Source organism: Macaca nemestrina, assembly GCF_043159975.1.
Source record: "Macaca nemestrina isolate mMacNem1 chromosome 11 unlocalized genomic scaffold, mMacNem.hap1 SUPER_11_unloc_1, whole genome shotgun sequence".
NCBI lineage: Eukaryota > Metazoa > Chordata > Mammalia > Primates > Cercopithecidae > Macaca > Macaca nemestrina.
Genome location: NW_027257572.1, coordinates 999216 through 1019515, shown reverse-complemented (window position 1 = coordinate 1019515; position 20300 = coordinate 999216).

Here is a 20300-nt window from a genome sequence, read left to right as displayed (position 1 = left end):
CACACCCGGCCTGGTTTCTCTTCTTCTAAGGGCACTAATCCTGTCAGACCAGGGCCCACGCTCATGACCTCATCTAACCCTAATCACTTCCCAAAGGTCCTACCCCCTAATACCATCACACTGGCAGTTAGGGCTCCAGTACAAGAATCTGGGGGAGACATAAACATTCAGTGTATAGCAATGTCTTTTCAATCCTGTTGAAAAAAACAACCAAATGAGTAGGCAAAGAAGTACCTTATATGTAAACAAGTCAGGACTTTTCATATTTCTGCTAACACATTAAGGTCAATTTAAAATGTCTGATAACAAGAGTCAGCAGCAGAGATAAATGCAAGTTAGTTACTCTGCATTTTAGACCCACATTGAGCTGCCTTTCAATGACATTGTGGCACAAAGAACACTGCTTTCTATTCCTGATTTTGCCACCAAAAAAGCTGGAACATTTCCCTGTATTTCCGTTTATCTTGAAAATCACTGGGCTGACCTAGCAGACCTCTAAGGTCCCTCCCATTCACAAATTCCACAAATAACTTCCTACCAACAGATGCTATACAAATAAATTACACTGATGAAGGGGAAAGCTAACACTAGCAAACAATGAGATGCACACAAGACAAGACATATAGAGAAGTGGATCAACCAGAAACTGGTGGACGATGAGCCAGCGGTGGATAAAAACACATTCCCTAATGACAGACAGAGAGGCAATGGCGCCGAGGTAGTATTGTTGAAGATTTCCTATTTTAAATCTTCAAGATAAATGCCCAATTGTTTATATTCATTCTGATTAAATGTGAACGTGAAAACTGCCTCCAGGGGACACAGACATCTCAAATGTTCCCAATGTATCCAATTTGTCATTTGATATGTTTACTGACAAGAAGAATGCGGGACTGAATATACAAACGGACCATGCCTGATCATATGTATAAAGACAGAACTCAGACCACAACCTGTAGCTGCCCACCCAGGAAACCAATCCCCTATCTACAGTCAACAGCCAGGAGGCCAGCCAGGCTAGCACATCAGACAGGAAGTCAGACTGCTCTCTCTCCACAACCCAGAAACTAAACCACGACTCTGTCCCACGTGGCCAGGACTTGACTCAAAACTGACAGCCACCCTAATTTTGGCCCCTGTTTCCAGTTAGGATCATTTAGAGAAAGCCAAATATGCCCCTAACCAATCACATAGGACACCCCACTTCTGCACAGTCGCCTCCAGCCCCCACAACAGCCCCACTGAGAGCTGTTCTTTTCCATCCTGAAGTTTTCCCACTCCTCATCCGCCACTCACCTGCATGTCAGTCTCTGCCACACGCAAGTGATGGTACCGACTCCCTTGCCACAGCAGCTCTGAGAAAGTCGCCTCTACCTGTCTCATGTGGGCGGCCTTCCTTTATTTCCCCCAAAGAATAAGTCTTCAATGAGGGGCTTCTCTCTATATGGCCAAGCTATACAATTCAGAAGCCCAGCATGGCCGATTCCAAGCCTGGAAAGACCATACACCCCTCAGGTCCTCTTTCCACAAAACACAGTTTCCTGGAGTTCTTAGTCACTCCGAACAACCAGGGAAGGAACCACGTGTTATGGAAAGATCAAGGGCCTTGAGTCAAACTTCTGAGTTCATCAAGTACTTCATCTTTCCACTTAAGAAATTACATGGCCTTGGCCAGGCCTGGTGGCTCACACCTGTAATCCCAACACTTGAGGAGGCCGAGTTGGATGGATCACCCAAGGATGGGAGTCAAGGCCAGCCTAACCAACATGGAGAAACCCCGTCCCTACTAAAAATACAAAATCAGGCAGGGCGCGGTGGCTCAAGCCTGTAATCCCAGCACTTTGGGAGGCCGAGACGGGTGGATCACGAGGTCAGGAGATCGAGACCATCCTGGCGAACACGGTGAAACCCCGTCTCTACTAAAAAATACAAAAAACTAGCCGGGCGAGGTGGCGGACGCCTGTAATCCCAGCTACTCGAGAGGCTGAGGCAGAAGAATGGTGTGAACCCGGGAGGCAGAGCTTGCAGTGAGCTGAGATCTGGCCACTGCACTCCAGCCTGGGCCACAGAGCGAGACTCTGTCTCAAAAAAAAAAAAAAAAAGAAAGAAAGAAAATCAGCCTGGTGTGGTGGCACATGTGTGTCATCCCAGCTACTCAGGAGGCTGAGGCAGGAGAATCACTTGAACCCGGGAAGCAGAGGTTGTGGCGAGCCGAGATCGCGCCATTGCACTCCAGCCTGGGCAACAAGAGCAAAACTCTGTCTCAAAACAAAACAAAACAAAACAAAACAAAACAAAACAAATGACGTGACCTTGAACAATTTTCTTAACTTCTCTAAGCCTCTATCTTCATGTTCAATAAAATAGTTTTCCCTCCAAGATTGCATTAAACGGAATCCCACATGTAAACCAGCTGACAAATATCAGGGGCCCAACAGCTGTGCGCTCCTACTGCCGCCCCACTTTACCCCAAGGGAGAAGCGCAAGATGTCCAGAAAAAGCCTGTTGATCCCTACACCTCAGCATCCTGTGTTTACACAAGGCGCAGTGGCATCCAGACTTACCGGGGTCACCCAAATGCAAGACATGTTTTGATTTTTCAACTTAGGTACACATGGCTTCTAACGTTCACCATATATGATACATTATTTAGAAGAGATTTTCCTACACTACCCCGTGGTTCTATTTTAGCAGACTTAGATGTGCCATAATAGCTCACTCTCTTAAGCCCTCTTCAGTATCAAAAACAAAACTTTAATCTGTAACACAGTTATCAGCAGTGAAAGTGGAAAAGGCACCTAGGAGTCAAAATGACCCTCTGCCCCGCCCCGCCCCACCCTACAAAAAGCTGTTCAGGAGTATTTGGGCTGCTTATGAGAATGCTGTCTGTATTCCCAGGGACAGACAAACGCCTACCCTGGTTAGAAGCTGCGCTCCTCAGCCTCCGGGGTAGAAAGCTCCCCATACCCTCTACCCAAGGAGAAGAGAAGCAAATGGGGTGGCCAGGCTCCAGGACGTGGACTGTTTAGTGTGGTTTCTGCAGTGCAGGTCACCGCCATGAGTGAAGCTCTTCCTTCCTTCTTTTCCACCCAAGTGGCCAAGTTCCTACAGCTGCTGTTCGGCCTCTACCCTATGAGTCAGCCTAGCCATTCCTCTTCCCCATTCTTCTTCTTTTTTTTTTTTTTTTTTTTGAGATGGAGTCTCACTCTGTCACCCAAGCTGGAGTGCAGTGGCGTAATAGTAGCTCACTGCCACCTCTACCAACCGGGTTCAAGCAATTCTCCTGCCTCAGCCTCCCAAGTACCTGGGATTACAGGCACCTGCCACCAGGCCCAGCTAATTTTTATATTTTTAGTAGAGACGGACTTTCAACTTGTTGGCCAGGCTGCTCTCGAAATCCCAACCTCAGGTGATCCACCTGCTTTGGCCTCCCAAAGTGCTGGCATTACAGGCATGAGTCACTGCGTCTGGCGGAGTTAGCTCAGCCATCCTGACATTTTGTTCTGGCAAAATTACTCTCTTCTACATCTACCTTCCAAGTACCTAAATCAGAGATGTGGCCCTTCGGGCAGGCTTGAAGAATCCCTGTTTTTGGACCTCAAGAGGTCCTACTAGGGTCTGGGACAATTCCAAGACTTGTGTTCTTAAAGAGGAAAGAAACCTCACATACACAGCTCTCGCAGAGCTCAGGCGAGCCCATATCAGAGGCAAGGCTTGGGAGGCGGCCCTAAGGTTTGGGTGTGCCGTCTATGATAACAGCTAAGAGATCTGAAGCCAGCTGTCTGGGTTCAAACCTCAATTCCAACAGCACTGGCTGTGTGATGTTAGACGACGTCCCCAGCCTCTCTGTGGTTCAGTTTCCTCACTGTAAAAGGGCCACAATAATAGAGCTGCCCTAAAAATAAAGTGAATTGGTGCATATAAGGTATTCAGAACAATTCTTGGCACATGGGGGAGTTCAATAAACACGTATAGAACAGAGTAATTTAGCAATTACTAAATATACTCATGCAGGCCAGGCGTGGTGGCTCACGCCCGTAATTCCAAAACTTTGGGAGGCTGAGGCGACAGGCTCACTTGAGCCCAGGAGTTTGAGACTAGCATGGGCAACAGAGCAATATTCCATCTCTAAAACTGTGTGTAACATACATATATATACACACTCAAATGTTCACAGTGTATTTATAGTATACAAAATAGCTGGAATACAGACTTAACTATTCACTGTGGTTACTTCTAGAGAAGGGGAAATGCAAATTTCAGCTTTTTAGCTCACACATATATTCTTTTTTTTTTGAGACAGAGTCTGGCTCTGCCGCCCAGGCTGGAGTGCAGTGCCGGATCTCAGCTCACTGCAAGCTCCGCCTCCCGGGTTCACGCCATTCTCCTGCCTCAGCCTCCCGAGTAGTTGGGACTACAGGGGCCCGCCACCGCGCCCGGCTAGTTTTTTGTATTTTTTAGCAGAGACGGGGTTTCACCGTGTTCGCCAGGATGGTCTCGATCTCCTGACCTCGTGATCCGCCCGTCTCGGCCTCCCAAAGTGCTGGGATTACAGGCTTGAGCCACCGCGCCCGGCCCACACATATATTCTTGTATCATCTGAAATATTTAAGCAAATTGTGTGTATAAATGTGCCCCGAAACACATAGCAGAATAATGTAGTTTTGACTCAAAAATCTTCAAATCGTGATGGAATTGTCCTGTGAAAATAAAGTTATAGAGATGAAAAGTCTCCCTCCAGCCTAAATGCTCTTTCATATGACCTATATTACACAAACCAATGCAGACACCCCAATCCTTTCCCCACTGTCCGAAGAATTTTTCAGTGAACTGCATTCCCCTTTACAAACTAGATGATAGTTAGAGTTACCAGGCAAGAACGTGGATCCAGTTCTGCTTTTTCAAAGCCCAATGTTCCTCACATAATAGCAATGCATTCTTCAACCGGTCAACTGCCCCCAACACCTGAGCTCTCTGTTGTACACAACTCAACGAGGCCTGGGAGAAAGCAGGTACAAATTTCACTTACTCAGTAACAACACATCCCACCTGATTCCTCTGCTGGGCTAGTTCTCCAGTCATCTTTTTCTAAGCTTTCACTCGGCTCTACCACACGTACCTAGGCTGGGTAAAACGCTTTGCCAAGTTTTTTTTTTTTTTCGAGAGGGAGTTTCACTCGGTCGCCCACGCTGGAGTGCAGTGACGCCATCTCGGCTCGGAAGCCAGCGCCCGGGTCCATGCAGTCCCCTCCGCGGCAGACGCGGGGAGCCGGGGAGCAGTGGGGACCGGCCCCCACCCGCAGGGCGACCGGGACCCCCGCGCGGGCCCAAGCGGTATCGCAGCAGGCGCGAAGCCCCCGGTGCCACCCGAGGCCGAGACAAAGCCCAGGTGCAAGGACCTCGGATCCCGACCTCGGACCCTGCGGAACCCAGCTCGGAGCCGCCACGCCCGAGGCAGAGACCCCCGCCCGGTCCGGAGACCCGTCGCCCGGTCTCACCTCAGGCCGCCGGCTCGCAGCGCTCGCTCCTCGCCGGGGCGCCTGGGCCGACTGGAGCGCAGCTGAGCAGCCGACAGAGCCGAGGCAGCCTCAACAATGGAGTCCCGGGGCGGGGCCGCCGACGCCGCTTCAGCCAGTGTTTCCCGCTCAGGATCCGGCTGGGATCAAGGAGCTGCAGCTGGCGCAGGGCTGCGGCCGGGACACACACCCTGCAGGTGCACACGGCCCCGCCCGCCGCCCGCCACCCGGCCCCCATTGAGCCGGGCGCCCAGGGCCCGCACCCCGGCCAATGGAGAGCGAGCCGCGCGGAGAGGGCGGGGCTTGGGGGAACAAATGGAGGTTGGGCGGGGCGGCGCTGGGACTGGGCGTAACGGGTCCCGCGGGAGGACCGGACCCAAGAGCTGGCTGGATCCTGGCCTCCTAGAAGACCTGGCTCAACGTCCACCTGCAGTCTGGTCTACAGGACGCGCTCATCTCAAGCCCAGAACTCAGGCTTTTAGGACAGAGAGCCAGAGACAGGCTTGCTTTACAAAAAGTGAAACTCAGGTCCAAGGAATAGGATTGCCTGCTGCCCGAAGTCACGTAGTCCCATTCACTCGTTCCCCTTGTCATTCAGCAAACATTTGGAAGCACGTATGGTGGGCGTTAGGAGTGAAGTAGGGCCGGGCGCGGTGGCTCGCGCTTGTAATCCCAGCACTTTGTGGGGCCGCGGCAGGTGGATTACTTGAGGCCAGGAGTTCGAAACCAGCCTGACCAACAAGATGAAACCCCATCTCTGCTTAAAATACAAAAACTTAGCCGATCGTGGTGGTGCATACCTGTGGTCCCAGCTACTGGGAAGGCTGAGGTAGGAGAATCGTTTGAACCCGGGAGGTGGAGGTTGCAGTGAGCTGAGATGGTGCCACTGCATGCGCTCCAGCCTGGACGACAAAGTGAGACTCTGTCTCAAAAAAAAAAAAAATTAATAGATGGGAAGTAGAAGCGAACTTAGGCTTTCCCTGAAGGAGCTCGGCCAAGGAGTACCTGAAATGTCTCTGCATCTCTTTAAGGTCTGATAAAGGAACCAGGAGCGAGCACTAATCACTTCCCTTTCCTGCCTCAGAGCTTTCATGTGCTTGCTGTTCCCCGCCTGAAATGCAAGTACCAATGGTATTTATTTATTTATAGAAATGGGGTCTCCTTATGTTGGCCAGGGTGGTCTCAAACTCCTGGTCTCAAGCTATCCTCTCCTCTCAGCCTCCCAAAGTGTTGGGATTACAGGCATGAACCACTGTCCGCAGCCCTGATCGTCTTTAAAACCTCTGTCCTCATCTTATTTGAGCTTCCTGCTTCATGTGCCCCCACACCCTCGGTTTTCCTGTACCTCCATAGCTGCTCTGCCCAACTTGTATATGTCTGGGCTCAGGCCAAATGCCCTTCCATTTGCAGTGGGCACTGCCACAGGAAATCTCATGCCCTTCCGGGCTTCACAAACCATCCACATGCTCTGCTGTCTGCCAGAGACATCTATCCCAGTCAGATGCCCAGCCCTGACCTTTCCCAAAGCCCCAGCTGGACACAGGGAAGCATCTCCAATTTTCCGCGGGCCAAAACAGAGTGCTTTATTAGTGCCCTAACCTGCTCATCCACGTTCTTGTGATTCTCTGTGTACAGCCCCTCCATCCACCCAGCTGCTCAGGTGAAAATCTCAAATCCTCCTCCAGTCCTTCCTCCCCGAACCTCTCATGCAGCCCTCTGCCTTCCTAGGACGGTGAGCACCCCTCACTCCCAGCACCAGCTGGGGTGCTGTCTGAGTGGCTGTCTCCCACTTGGCATGAAGTGTGACCTCTCGCCCGGTGTGGTGGCTTATGCCTGTAGTCACAGCACTTTGGGAGGCTGAGGCGGGCAGATCGCTTGGGGCCAGGAGACTGGGACCAGCCTGGTCAATATGGTGAAACTGAAATACAACAAGTAGCCAGGCATGGTAATCCATGCCTATCATCACAGCTACCCTGCCCAGGAGGCTGAGGCAGGAAAATTGCTTGAACCTGGGAGACAGAGGTTGCAGTGAGCCAAGGTCACACCACTGCACTCCAGGCAGGGCAACAGATTGAGACTCTGTCGCAAATTTAAAAAAAAAAAAAAGAAGGACAAGTGTGACCTCTCTAAGGCAAGGCAGTGTCCCACTCTGATTCACTTCCATGTGCAAAACAGGACCTGCGCCCTGAAGGCGCTCACTCAGGGAGGCTGCTGGGATGGGTGGATGCACAGTTAAGGTCTTCATGGTGGCTGGGGCTGACCCCATCCCCATCGCTCTTCCCACACACACCTGCACACTCTTCACTCCCACGCTCACACGCACCACTGAAAGCCTGGCCCCTAATCTGATTTGCCTAACAAGGTCCCCAGATGAACAACACACGCTTCCCTACCTCTCCCCTGCTAGGGCCCCACCGTGTTCTGGGATGTACTCAGGGATCAGGAGAACAAAACCTCAGGGAGTGAAAGGACATTCCAGGGTGCAGGCCTCTGCATCCCCCTCCGTGCCCTCACCCCTGCCTGACACACCCTCACCCCTGTACCTGGCCAGCTCCTACCAACCCTTAAATTCTCACCAAGTTCAGTGGTGGCAGCCACACCCTAAAGTGACTGACCCCCCAATGACCTATGCCCTTGCGCAGTCTTCCTGACCTTGAGTACGAGCAAAACCGGTGACTGGCCTCTAACCCACAGAGCCTGGCAAAAGCAATGGGATGTCACTGTCACGGTGCATCACCTTTGCACACTAGAGAGAAAGGTTCCGCCTGGAGGCGCTGCAGTGGGGAGATGCTGTGCTGAGAAAGGACCTTTGGAGGGGCCCCGTAGGCAAGGAAGCAAAAACCTGGGCCCTTGCCAAGCGGGTCCGAGGAAATGAATTCTGTCAGTAACCTCAGCGGATGTGGAAATGGATTCTGCCCTGGCGGAGCCTCAGATGAGGATGCAGCCCAGCTGCTTAGCGTGAGATCCCAAGCACAGGACCCGCTAAAATGTGCTCAACTCCTAGCTTGCCAAAATTGGCTTAAAGGTGTGTGGTGTTTTAAGCTTCTAAGTTTTTAGTTATTGCCTGTGAAAGTGTTAAAATATGAGACAATAACTTAGGTCCCCTCCCCTTCACACACATTTTTCTTTCTGACATTCATCACAATTATACTTATTGACTTAAAATCTCTCTCTTGACTGGGTGCAGTGGCTCACGAGTTCCAGACCAGCCTGGCCAACATGGTTAAACTCCATCTCTACTAAAAATACAAAAATTAGCTAGACGTGGTGGTGCAATCCTGTAATCCCAGCTACTCCGAAGGCTGAGGCAGGAGAATTGCTTAAATCCAGGAGGCAGAAGGTGCAGTGAGCCGAGATTACAGCATTGCACTCCAGCCTGAGTGACAAGAACAAAACTCTGTCTCAAGAAAAACAAACAAACAAACAAACATTGTCTCTTGCCACTAGCATGAAGGTCCTATGAGAAGAAAAATAGAAACTCTTGCTCATAACAGTGCCCCAAATGCCCAGCACGGTGTAGTCCTAGGGCAGTTGGTCGATGGTGGACGCTGCTGGTTGGAGGGCCCAGCTGGCCCTCCCAGCTGCCTTCTCCCTGGTCAGGTTCCATTATAGAGAAAAGAATAGTTTCTTGCCTTTCCAGAGTCCCTCTTAGTGGAGGTTGGGCAAGTGACATTGTCCTGCCCCAGGAGACATAAGTGGAAGTTGGCTAAAAGGTTTCTAGCCGTGGTGTGCTGGGTCGATTTGAACCAGGACATGAGAGCTGACTGTCCATTGTTTGGGAATTCTGCAAGTTGATTGTTCAACACATTCAGTCCTCCAAATGATTAAATAATATAAACTCGCAAATTAACAAATGCATTAGACCACATGCGGTGACCTACGTCTAACACATTGGAAGCCTGAGGCAGGAAGATCACTTGAGCCCAGGAGTTCAAGACCAGCTTAGGCAAAAACGGAAGACCCTGTCTCCACAAAAAATTTTAAAATTAGCTGGGCATGGTGTTGTGTGCATGCAATCCTAGCCACTCAGGAAGCTGAGGTGGGAGGATCGCTTGAGCCATCTGTTTAAGGCTCCAATGAGCTCTGATAGTGCCACTGCACTCCAGCCTGGGTGACAGAGCCAGACCCTGTCTCAGAAATAAACATATTTCATATATTAATAAGTTTATTATAAATGTATATTTATATACACATTTATGTATTATAATTATATATTTAGACACAAATATATATATTTATTGTTTTATTTATTTATTTATTTATTTATTTATTTATTTATTTATTTTGAGACGGAGTTTAACCCTTGTCGCCCAGGCTGGAGTGCAATGACGCAATCTGGGCTCACCGCAACCTCCACCTCCGGGGTTCAAGTGATTTTCCTGCCTCAGTCTCCTGAGTAGCTGGGATTACAGGCACGCACCCCCACAGCTGGCTAATTTTTGTATCTTTAGTAGAGATGGGGTTTCTCCATGTTGGTCAGGCTAGTCTCGAACTCCTGACCTCAGGTGATCTGCCCACCTCGGCCTCCTGAATTGCTGCGATTACAGGTGTAAGCCACTGTGCCCAGCCTATATGATATATTTATATGTTATAATTATGTATATTAATTTTATATAATTATATATAAATATAAATATAAAAACTTTCCTTGTCTTCTCTTGTTTCTACCTACAGTCAGTTCCCTGACTTAAAACACTATCTATATGTAATAATTATAAATGTATATTTCATATATATATATATATTTTTTTTTTTTTTTGAGAAAGAGTCTCGCCTTGTTGCCAGGCTGGAGTGCAATGGCACAGTCTCAGATCACTGCAATCTCTGACTCACGGGTTTAAGCGATTCTCCTGCCTCAGCCTCCCAAGTAGCTGGGCTTATAGGCGCCCACTACCACGTCCAGCTAATTTTTATATTTTCAGTAGAGACAGGGTTTTGCCATGTTGGCTAGGTTGGTTTTGAACTCCTGACCTTAATTGATCTCCCACCTCGGCCTCCTAAGGTGCTAGGAATATAGGCATGAGCCACCTTGGCCAAAATATTTTTCTGTTTCCAAACATTTTACATGAGAGGAAAGTGGAGAATAATTCACCCGACACTCTATTGTAAAAAAAAAAATGTTCGTGCGTCTCTTCTTTTCATCTTTCCTAAGTGTACATATTACCAAAATCTCTTTAGGTTGAGGTCTCCCCGTGAAAAGTTTACAGGGCATTGTGTCCTCAGCCACCCTCCTGTCTTTTCCTAGTCCTGGCATTTTAGAACCGTCTGGGGATGACCCAGGATACCCACAGTGGCCATGCGTATTGGAGGGTCTAGTGAGTATCAGCCCCGGGGTCATCTCACCACCAAGGACAGCCTGAGGTAGGGAGTAGAGTCTCTCAGGGGAGCAGCTGGATGCTCTTAGCCTTAGAAGAATCTCCTGGGATAGTTTCATCTAAAATGGTGACCCCTGAGGGTCATTAAAATTTTAGGACATTAAAATGAATGGACAATACAATGTAATGTCGTTAAAGTTAGGTCATTAAAAGTGTTCGTCCAGCCCGAGGTTTTATTCCTCAGAGACACATTGGTGGTCTGCCAATTGGATGCTGATATTGAGAGGAAAAGACAGAAATGATTTCTGCTCTCTAGCTTGTCTCAGACTTGTGAAGAGAGAAAAACTGTCCCAAAGGACAAGGAAAACCCACCCCAGAGAGGATGTGCAAGAACCTGAATATGAAAATGCACTGAAGGCACACAGGAGGACAAAGAGCAGTGCCAGTGCCTCCTAGGTGGTCACTGAGTACTAGGTGGACCGAGCAGGATGGGTGTCCCGAGGGATAGAATGGCCTGCCGTGACACTTAGAAAGGTCTGTATTGGAGTCAGCACTGCCTCTCCCTGAGTCTGTTACCTTGAAAAGGCTTGTCTGCTTATTTGAGTTTCAGTTCTGAATTGACTGTAAGATACATTTGGTCAGTACAGCTTGAAAGACAAAAATACTATTTCAAAGAGGCAAGGTAAAATGATGTATTTTACTTGCTAAAAATTTGTATTTATTTCTTCCCCAGAATGAGTGTAGTAAGTTTTAAAGGTCTGTTCTTTTTAAGGGTAATTTCAAATGGAATTGTAGGACTTAGCTTTGTCAATGCTACTGGTGAAATAAAAGTGTGATAGATAAATTAATCATTTACAAAGATTCACCAAAATGTCAGTTCCCCTCTTGTAGGATGGTGAAGAATTTATGACAGTGGAAACATGTGTATCCTCTTATCTGGATATCTGAGGGTTTGTTGTTGTTGTTGTTGCTTGTTTTTTTTTAAGTAACTAGGATTATAGGCGGCCACCACCACACCCAGCTAATTTTTGTGTTTTTAGTAAACACAGGATTTTAGGCCTGGCACGGTGGCTCATGCCTGTAATCCCAGCACTTTGGGAGGCTAAGGTGTGTGGATCACGAGATCAGGAGTTCCAGAGCAGCCTGGCCAACATGGTGAAACCCTGTCTCTACTAAAAATAGAAAAAAATTAGCTGAGCGTGGTGGCAGGCACTTGTAATCCCAGCTACTTGGGTGGCTGAGGCAAGAGAATTGCTTGAAGCCAGGAGGTGGAGGTTGCAGTGGGCCAAGATCTTGCCACTGCACCGCAGAACAAGCGACAATGCGAGACTCCGTCTCAAAAAACAAAGAAACAAACAACAAAAAGATGGGGTTTTGCCACGTTAGCCAGGCCGGTCTCAACCTCCTGAGCTGGGGTGATCGCCCGCCTCAGCCTCCCAAGGTGCTGGGATTACAGGCATGACACATCATGCCCGGCCCACTCTATTTTCTTTTCTTTTCTTTTTTTTTTTTTTTTTTTTTTGAGACGGAGTCTCGATCTGTCGCCCAGGCTGGAGTGCAGTGGCGCGATCTCGGCTCACTGCAAGCTCCGCCTCCCGGGCCGACGCCATTCTCCTGCCTCAGCCTCCCGAGTAGCTGGGACCACAGGCGCCCGCCTCTGCGCCCGGCTAATTTTTTGTATTTTTAGTAGAGACGGGGTTTCACCGTTTTAGCCAGGATGGTCTCGATCTCCTGACCTTGTGATCCACCCGCCTCAGCCTCCCAAACTGCTGGGATTACAGACGTGAGCCACTGCGCCCGGCCTATTTTCTTTTTACTCCTTAAATTTTAATATGTTTGACTTTGTCTGTTCCTTTATCACTTTTTTCTTACATGAAAAAATTCTGCCTAATCCTTCGTAAAAAAAAAAAAAAAAAAAAAAAAAATTCCTGTGACTTCTAAAATTGTTCTAGTTTTATCTTTCATATTTGATATATAATAAGTTGATTATGGTTCATGGAATAGAGAAGAATGCAGTGCATTTTCCCAAGTAGATGCCAGCCTGGTTTGCCTAATATCTTTTTTTTTTTTTTTTTTTTTTGAGACGGAGTCTCGCTCTGCCGCCCAGGCTGGAGTGCAATGGCCGGATCTCAGCTCACTGCAAGCTCCGCCTCCCGGGTTCACGCCATTCTCCTGCCTCAGCCTCCCAAGTAGTTGGGACTACAGGCGCCCGCCACCTCGCCCGGCTAATTTTTTGTATTTTTAGTAGAGACGGGGTTTCACCGTGTTAGCCAGGATGGTCTCGATCTCCTGACCTCGTGATCCGCCCGTCTCAGCCTCCCAAAGTGCTGGGATTACAGGCTTGAGCCACCGCGCCCGGCCGGTTTGCCTAATATCTTAAAGTGCATGTGATTTCTTTTTCTATTGTACAGTGCCTACTCTATCATTCATCAACTTTCCATATAAATGCTGGGTCATTAAGACTTTTCTTCCCCTTGGTCTGCTTGCTCATCTCTCTGCTAATACTGTGCTGTCCTGAATATTTTCTCTTGAAAATCTTAGAAGTATGTTAGACAAGCCATCACTCCTTTTTTAGATGACTAAAAATCATTAGACATTTGTCATTTTTACTACGTATGAAAAAGTAGTTTTTCTTGCCTAAAACCACCTGATTTGGGAATTGATGTGATTTCATAGGAATAGCATCTGGAAGTGGTGACATTAATGTCATTTTAAAAATCGTGTGTCATATTTCCTCTTATTCCTTTCTGCCTTGACATTGTGAATTAGAAATTTTAAAATTTGTTGTATTAGTATTGTTAGACATCAATTATTGGTTTTATTTACTACTCAATTAAATTTAATCAGCCTATTGTCTCTTGGTGTAATCACATGCAATGGGCTCAACTCCCCAGTAAACAAGTGACTGCACATCTAAAATATTGTGTACCAGGGAAACTCATTGAACACTTTGTGTTCAGACTGTGATTTGGTATCTGGTTCCCTCAGCACCACTGCAGTGACACAAAATAATAGACCTTCAGCAGAAGAAGTTTTGGCAAATATATTGCATAAGGCATTTAGAAGCAGTGAGTCATTCTTATAACTTGGGTTGGTGGAATCCCTTTCAAAATGTAAGTTACTAATACAAACAAAGATGGAAGTTTGCGAGCAGGCATTTTTAAGAATAAGTAGACTCAGGACTGATAATATTAACTCACTTATGCACATCAGGTAGGATTTTACTTTGACAGATACTAGAAATGTACAAAGTGAAGTTGAAAGGTGACTCCTAGCAGCACATCTTACTCCCTGGATTCTCCAATGAGATGGGTGTTTCTACTTTGCTGTTGCCTTTTTGAATAGTTCACTTCTAGCATTAGTACTGCTGTGTGGGAGGGAGCGTGTGTGAACAGTGTTTAGAGTTGTGACAGTCAAGTCGTAGAATAAATGCTTGGAAATTTGAGAATCATGTAAACAGCTTATGAATTGAATATAGATTCCCAGTGCTCTCAGTCTCACCCATCCTTCTATCCACATATGTGGAATGTTCCAGGACTCTGTGGCTTTTGAGGATGTGGCTGTGAACTTTACCCAGCAGGAATGGGTTTTGCTAGAATCTTCTCCGAAGAATCTCTACAGAGAAGTGATGCAGGAAACCTGCAGGAAACTGGCTTCTGTAGGTAAGAATGACAACACATTTCACTTAATTACAGGAGTATTGCCCTATCATCAGTGCTATTTGTGATTTGGAATGGGGCAAGGGAATGATGTGGTGAAGAAATCAGGCATGGGCACTGTGTACAATGAACATGAAATCTAGTAATGTTTCTACAGTTTGTAATAATTCATGATAATCTTGTGGGTCTGCATTTTAGGAAACAAATGGAAAGACCAGAATATTGAAGATCACTTCGAGAAACCTGGGAAAGATATAAGATAATGTGCACTGAGAAGAGGTAATTAAGTCCTCTGAAGGAATCTTAACATGTCATAAACTTAAAAACAAGCGATCGAAACAAATAAGAGTCACTTGACACTTATTTCTTTTTAGAAAAATTTCACCCAAAATGTAACATACTTCAGTGTAGCAGTCAGTGTTTGGAAAACAGTTTACCTGAAAATAGTACTACAAAATTGTGTATATGAATGTGACTATTTTGGTCATAGCCATGCAGGTGGTAGCTGTGTTTTCAGTAGAAACCCATGTACTTTCAAATATCAGTCATGGCAAAAAAAAAAAAAAAAAGTGGCTCCAGCCACTGGGGAACAGACTTCAGCTTACACCCACCTTCCAAATTCCACCCTCTCACCTTAGCAGAAGCTGGCCAGGAATTGGGGCTGACGGATGGATGGGGTCTGCAGACGACACCGTGTTCAGGTCCCCATGATGGCCTCACACATGGGTGGTGGTCGTGCAGTTCCAGGTGCCACACACACGCCAGCCCCTGCTCGGGCCCTGATCTTTGAGGAGGGGGAGCAATAGAACCCGGGCACTGACCCCACAGTGCCACTCACACTCACAGACGCTTCTCCACACAGGCATCAGGTCTCGGTCCTGGCCACCTACCCCCGCAGGGCCTCAGCTCTTTCCCGGGACTCACGTGGTCCTTCCTCACATGCAGCTCTGGTAGGATGCATTGCTCTGTACCCAGGGGCTCTGAGGTGACAATGGTCACACTCATGCAGAGTGCAAGGGCACAGGCTGGGTGCCCATTGTGGGGACCCTGACTGCAGCACCCCCAGAGTATCATCGGACATGTTGGCCCCCAGGCTTAGCTAGGGCACCAGCGGTAGGAGTGCACTGCTCTGGACTCTGCAGGAGGAGGACAACTGTCACCGCATCTTTATGTTCTCCTGCTGGTGTCACTCTGTGCTGCTCATCTCCTTGTTGTAGGATTCAGGACAGACTCTCTGACCACCTTGTGAGAAACAGTAGAGTCCAGTAGAGTAGAGGAGAAAAGCCCAGCTGCAAAGACGAAAAACTGGCAGGTATGACATGGGCACCCAATTCCCATTCTGTATTTAAATGAGGTCTTCCGGAACACCTGCTCTCATTGGATAATGCTTCAAATATAAATATATTTGTGTGTGTGTGTATTTATATAAATAAATTTTTATTATTTATTTATTTATTTATTTATTTATTTATTTTTGAGACAGAGTCTCGCTCTGTAGCCCACGCTGGAGTGCAGTGGCATGATCTCGGCTCACTTCAACCTCCACCTCCCGGGTCCTGGTTCAAGCAATTCTCCTGCCTCAGTCTCCCAAATAGCTGAGATTACAGGCATGCATCACCATACCCTGCTAATATGTTTTTTTTTTTTCTTGAGACAGATTCATGCTCTGTCACCTATGCTGGAGTGCAGTGGCACGATCTCGACTCACTGTAGTTTCCATCTCCTGGGTTCAAGCTATTCTCCTGGCTCAGCCTTCCGAGTAGCTGGGAGTACAGGCACCTGCCACCACGCCCGGCTAATGTTTTGTATTTTTAGTGGAGACGGGGTTTCACCGTGTTAGCCAGGATGGTCTCGATCTCCCGACCTCGTGCGAAAGAGCGAAGTCGCCTGGGTGACAGAGCGAGACTAAGTCTCAAAAAAACAAAAAAAAAAGAACAATATAACCCAAATTCACTCAAATGAAATAAAAACAAGATGACAAGTCAGTGGCACTGAAAACAGAAAATCAACAGAAGAACTCAATAGAACAATAGCTGTTTCTTCATAAAGATCAACAAAATTGGTAACTATCAAGCCAGGCTAACAAAGAAAAAAGAAATCACACAAATTATTGTAAGGTGAGTACAAAAGTAATGGCAGTTTTTGCATTCTTGGAATTTGCTATTTGATACTGGAATACCCTCTTTAATAAATGTGGTTATGTTACTCATCATTTTAACGGGCATTTCTTGCCTTTTTTTTTTTTTTTTTTGTGCTAGTGAGTGTACACCGTCCCCAACCCCGGGTATAGTTCCTAATATCCAGGCGGGAAGAAGATGACATGACTGACAATATCGAAGGGGGTGGACACCTCTTCGGTGATATGGTTCCTCTTATCCAGGGGGTGTGTGGATGATATTACTCCCAATAAAGTAGGAACCGTACAGCCACCCTGGGATTTTGTCCTTAGTAACCACAGGGGAGAGGTGATATTACTACCAACATTGCAAGGGGTGTACACCCCTCCTGTGATATTGTTTCTTATATCCTGGAAAGGAGAAGATGATATTACTACCAATATTGAAGGGATGGACAGCCCCCAAGGGATATTGTTCTAAAGATACAGGTTAAAGGAGGATGAGGCTCCATCCAATGTAACAAGGGGTGTACACCCCGCCTGTGATATGAATCGTAAAACCTAGAGGAAGAGAGAATGACATTGCTTCCAAAAACACACGAGGTGTACGCTCACCCTATGATATTGTTCCTGTCATCTAAAGGAAGAGATGATGATACTACTCCCACTACCGGAGAAGGTAGACACCCCCCTGTGATATTGTTCCTCATAAGTTGTGGGGGAGAGCATGATATTTCTTCCAGTATGACAGTGGCTTGACACCCAGTCTGTGATACTGCTCCTGATTTCCAATAGATAAAGTACTATGTTCCTGCCAGGAGAGTAGTGGCTGTACAGCCGCCCTGTGATATGTCTCCGAATATTCAGGGACACACAGGAGGACATTACCCCAAATCTCCCAAAAAGTGTACACCCATTGTGTGATATGGCTGCTAATATCCGGAGGTGCCGAGGATGGTATTCGTTCTCCTGTCGCAGGCTGTGTACACACAACCTGTGAAATTCTTCCTAATATCCTGAACAAAAGAAACTGCTAATAATGTATACACATTGCAGGGGGGAGTAATTGGCTATTACAATCCACATCGCAGGGGGTGAGGCACTCCCCAAGATATGGGGAATAATAGCAACCCCCTCTCCCCACTGGCTATTACGATCCACATCGCACGGCAGTTCAGGACACCAGCCCTGCCCCATACTTGACCCAGACCGTGGGTGTCATGGGACTACCTCAGGGTGGGTGGTAGCTCAGCTCAAAGGTATCCCTGCTGCCAAAGACCAACTGCTCCTGCTAGTTTGAATCTGGTCACAGGGTCTCTGTTGGGGAGACAGGTGATCATGAGGCAGATACCCTGAAATCTAGCACGACAGAGCTCAACGCCCCCATGAGAGGCACCATAGCACGCAGACTTTGCAGACATACTAGCGAAGGCCACAGAAGGCCCTGAGTGAGGAACAAGCTGACCAAGATCCTGGAGTTCTGCCGCACAGCCCTTATACCAGGGACTGGAAACTATTTCCCTAAAGAGCCAGGAGTCAGTATTTTCAGCTTTGCCAACTGATCTTTGCCTCAAGGATGCAACTCTGCCATGGCTGCATGACAGCAGCCTTCTGCAGGTGGCCTGTGAAGAGATGGGCATGACTGCACCCCCATCAAACTTTACTCATGGACATGGAAATTTCTCAGTGTCATGAAGTGTTAATTTATTATTTGTTCAACCATTTGAAAATGTAAAATCTGTTCTTGATTCACGGGCCACAAGAACAGGAAGGGACAGGCTGCCCCTTGCCGACCTCTGGAATGAGCTTAGAGAAGGAACGGACAGGCTGGGCCAGCGCAGCCTACTCACAGGGGATTGGCTGCAGGAGGGTCCTTCGTAGCAACCACTTCTCATCCTTCCTCTTGGCTTCAAGTGCAGTTCAGGTGGAGAAAGAGAACAGAATCGGCCTCAGCAACAAGAAGGAAGGAGATGCAGGGTCAAGCAACTGTGTGGATCCATCACACTCAACATTCACACCAAGCAGAGCACAGGCAGGACCAGCCCGGGGGGGCCGAAGTGGAGGCTCTCTGGGGTGGGGGCCCTCTGGGTGGGCAAGGTTTTCTACCTAAAACTCAAATAGAAGATCTACACAGCAGTAGTTACAGAAAACACACACTAAGAAAAAGGCCAAAATAAAAATAGGACACCAAGTTTGGACAACCGGGTCTCACAAGCCACTAGGTAAGAAATCCCAGGAGGGCCCACCAGAGGCGCTGGGGGTGGGTTCCTGCCTGCAGGGGGCCTGGGACAACCCATTCCCACAGAGGAGGACTCGAGCGTAGGGGAGGAAGCTGTCAGATTCACCAAGTGAGCTGCTCAGAGCTGGAGCCACAGAGCAGGGGAGGAGCCCTGGCTAAGTCCCCATGCGGGCTAAGAAGCTGGGGTGGGGGCACACCCCCAGGGGCCGATGCAAACAGTGGACCGCGGGCCCTTCTCCTGCCCCGAGGATGCTCAGCTCCCAAGGGACCACGAAGGCCTGGAACCCAGGGACACACCACCTGACCCTTATGCCCAGGCCTCCTGGACCAGGCAATGTCCAGTACAGGCAGGCAGTCTGGGCTTGGGGCCAGGATAGGGCTGGATGGTCCTGCTAGGCAGGCCTCCTTCTCCCTACCAGCTGGGCTGGTGGCACTGTAGTTTTGGTTCTGGCGACATATTGCTGCCCTCTTTGGCCACACCAGTCCCTGGCTCCCTGGTTAGACCCAGTGCTGTCCAACCCACCTACACAGTTCCCACACACCCAGTGCCCACCAGGCTCCTGTCAGCCAGGAGGACCCGTGCTCATCCCCTGAAGTATCTGTGGAGCCTGCATCCCACAGGGACCCACATCTCGGGGCCAACCTCCATGGGGTTTTCCTGGTTGTGGTGGCAGGGGTGGGGGGGTGTTGACCTCCAGCCCTCCCATCCTGGCCACTGTGTTTTATGGGAATCATTCAGTCCTGGGAGCCTCCTGGGGACCCCAAAAGGAAGAGAACAGGGTGGCCATGGCAGCCTCAGCCCCAGGCTCTGCGCCCAAGCGCAACAGAAGGAAGAGAACAGAGTGGTCACGGCAGCCTCAGCCCCAGACTCTGGGCCCAAGTGCAACAGTCTTCTGGTTCTGGTTTGATCTGGGCGGTAACAACAGGTCAAGTCATTCACACAAGGATTGGCTTCAATATAATGCATCAAGGGACTGTGGGGGACACAGATCAGCCTCCAGACCAGTTATACCTGGTGACTTACCCAGTGCAGGTTGGGGAGTGGAAAAGCTGACCCCCGACCTCCCCACCTATCCTACCCACCAGATGCCAGTAGCGGCCAGGGATCCCTGACGTCAGGCAGAGGCAGACAGCACAGTTGCTGCCTCCTTTGATCCCATCCCAGGGCCCACAGGGCCTGAGTTGGGAGAATCAGGCAGGGAGATGCCAAGTGAAGAATGTGAGGGACTGGGTATGAGGGGCACTAGGGCACAGGGTCTGCTTCCCCTGGGAAGGTGGCAGTGAGACATAGAGTAGCCAAGCCTCCACAGGCACCACCCTGCTGCCAGGCATGTGTGGTGTCCATATCCACCCCAACGGCTGCAGGAAGGTTCTTCATCAACAAAAGGGGAGGACGCGCCCACATCCACATAGGCATTGGTGCCCACACACATCACAGAAGAAAATTGCTGCTGTG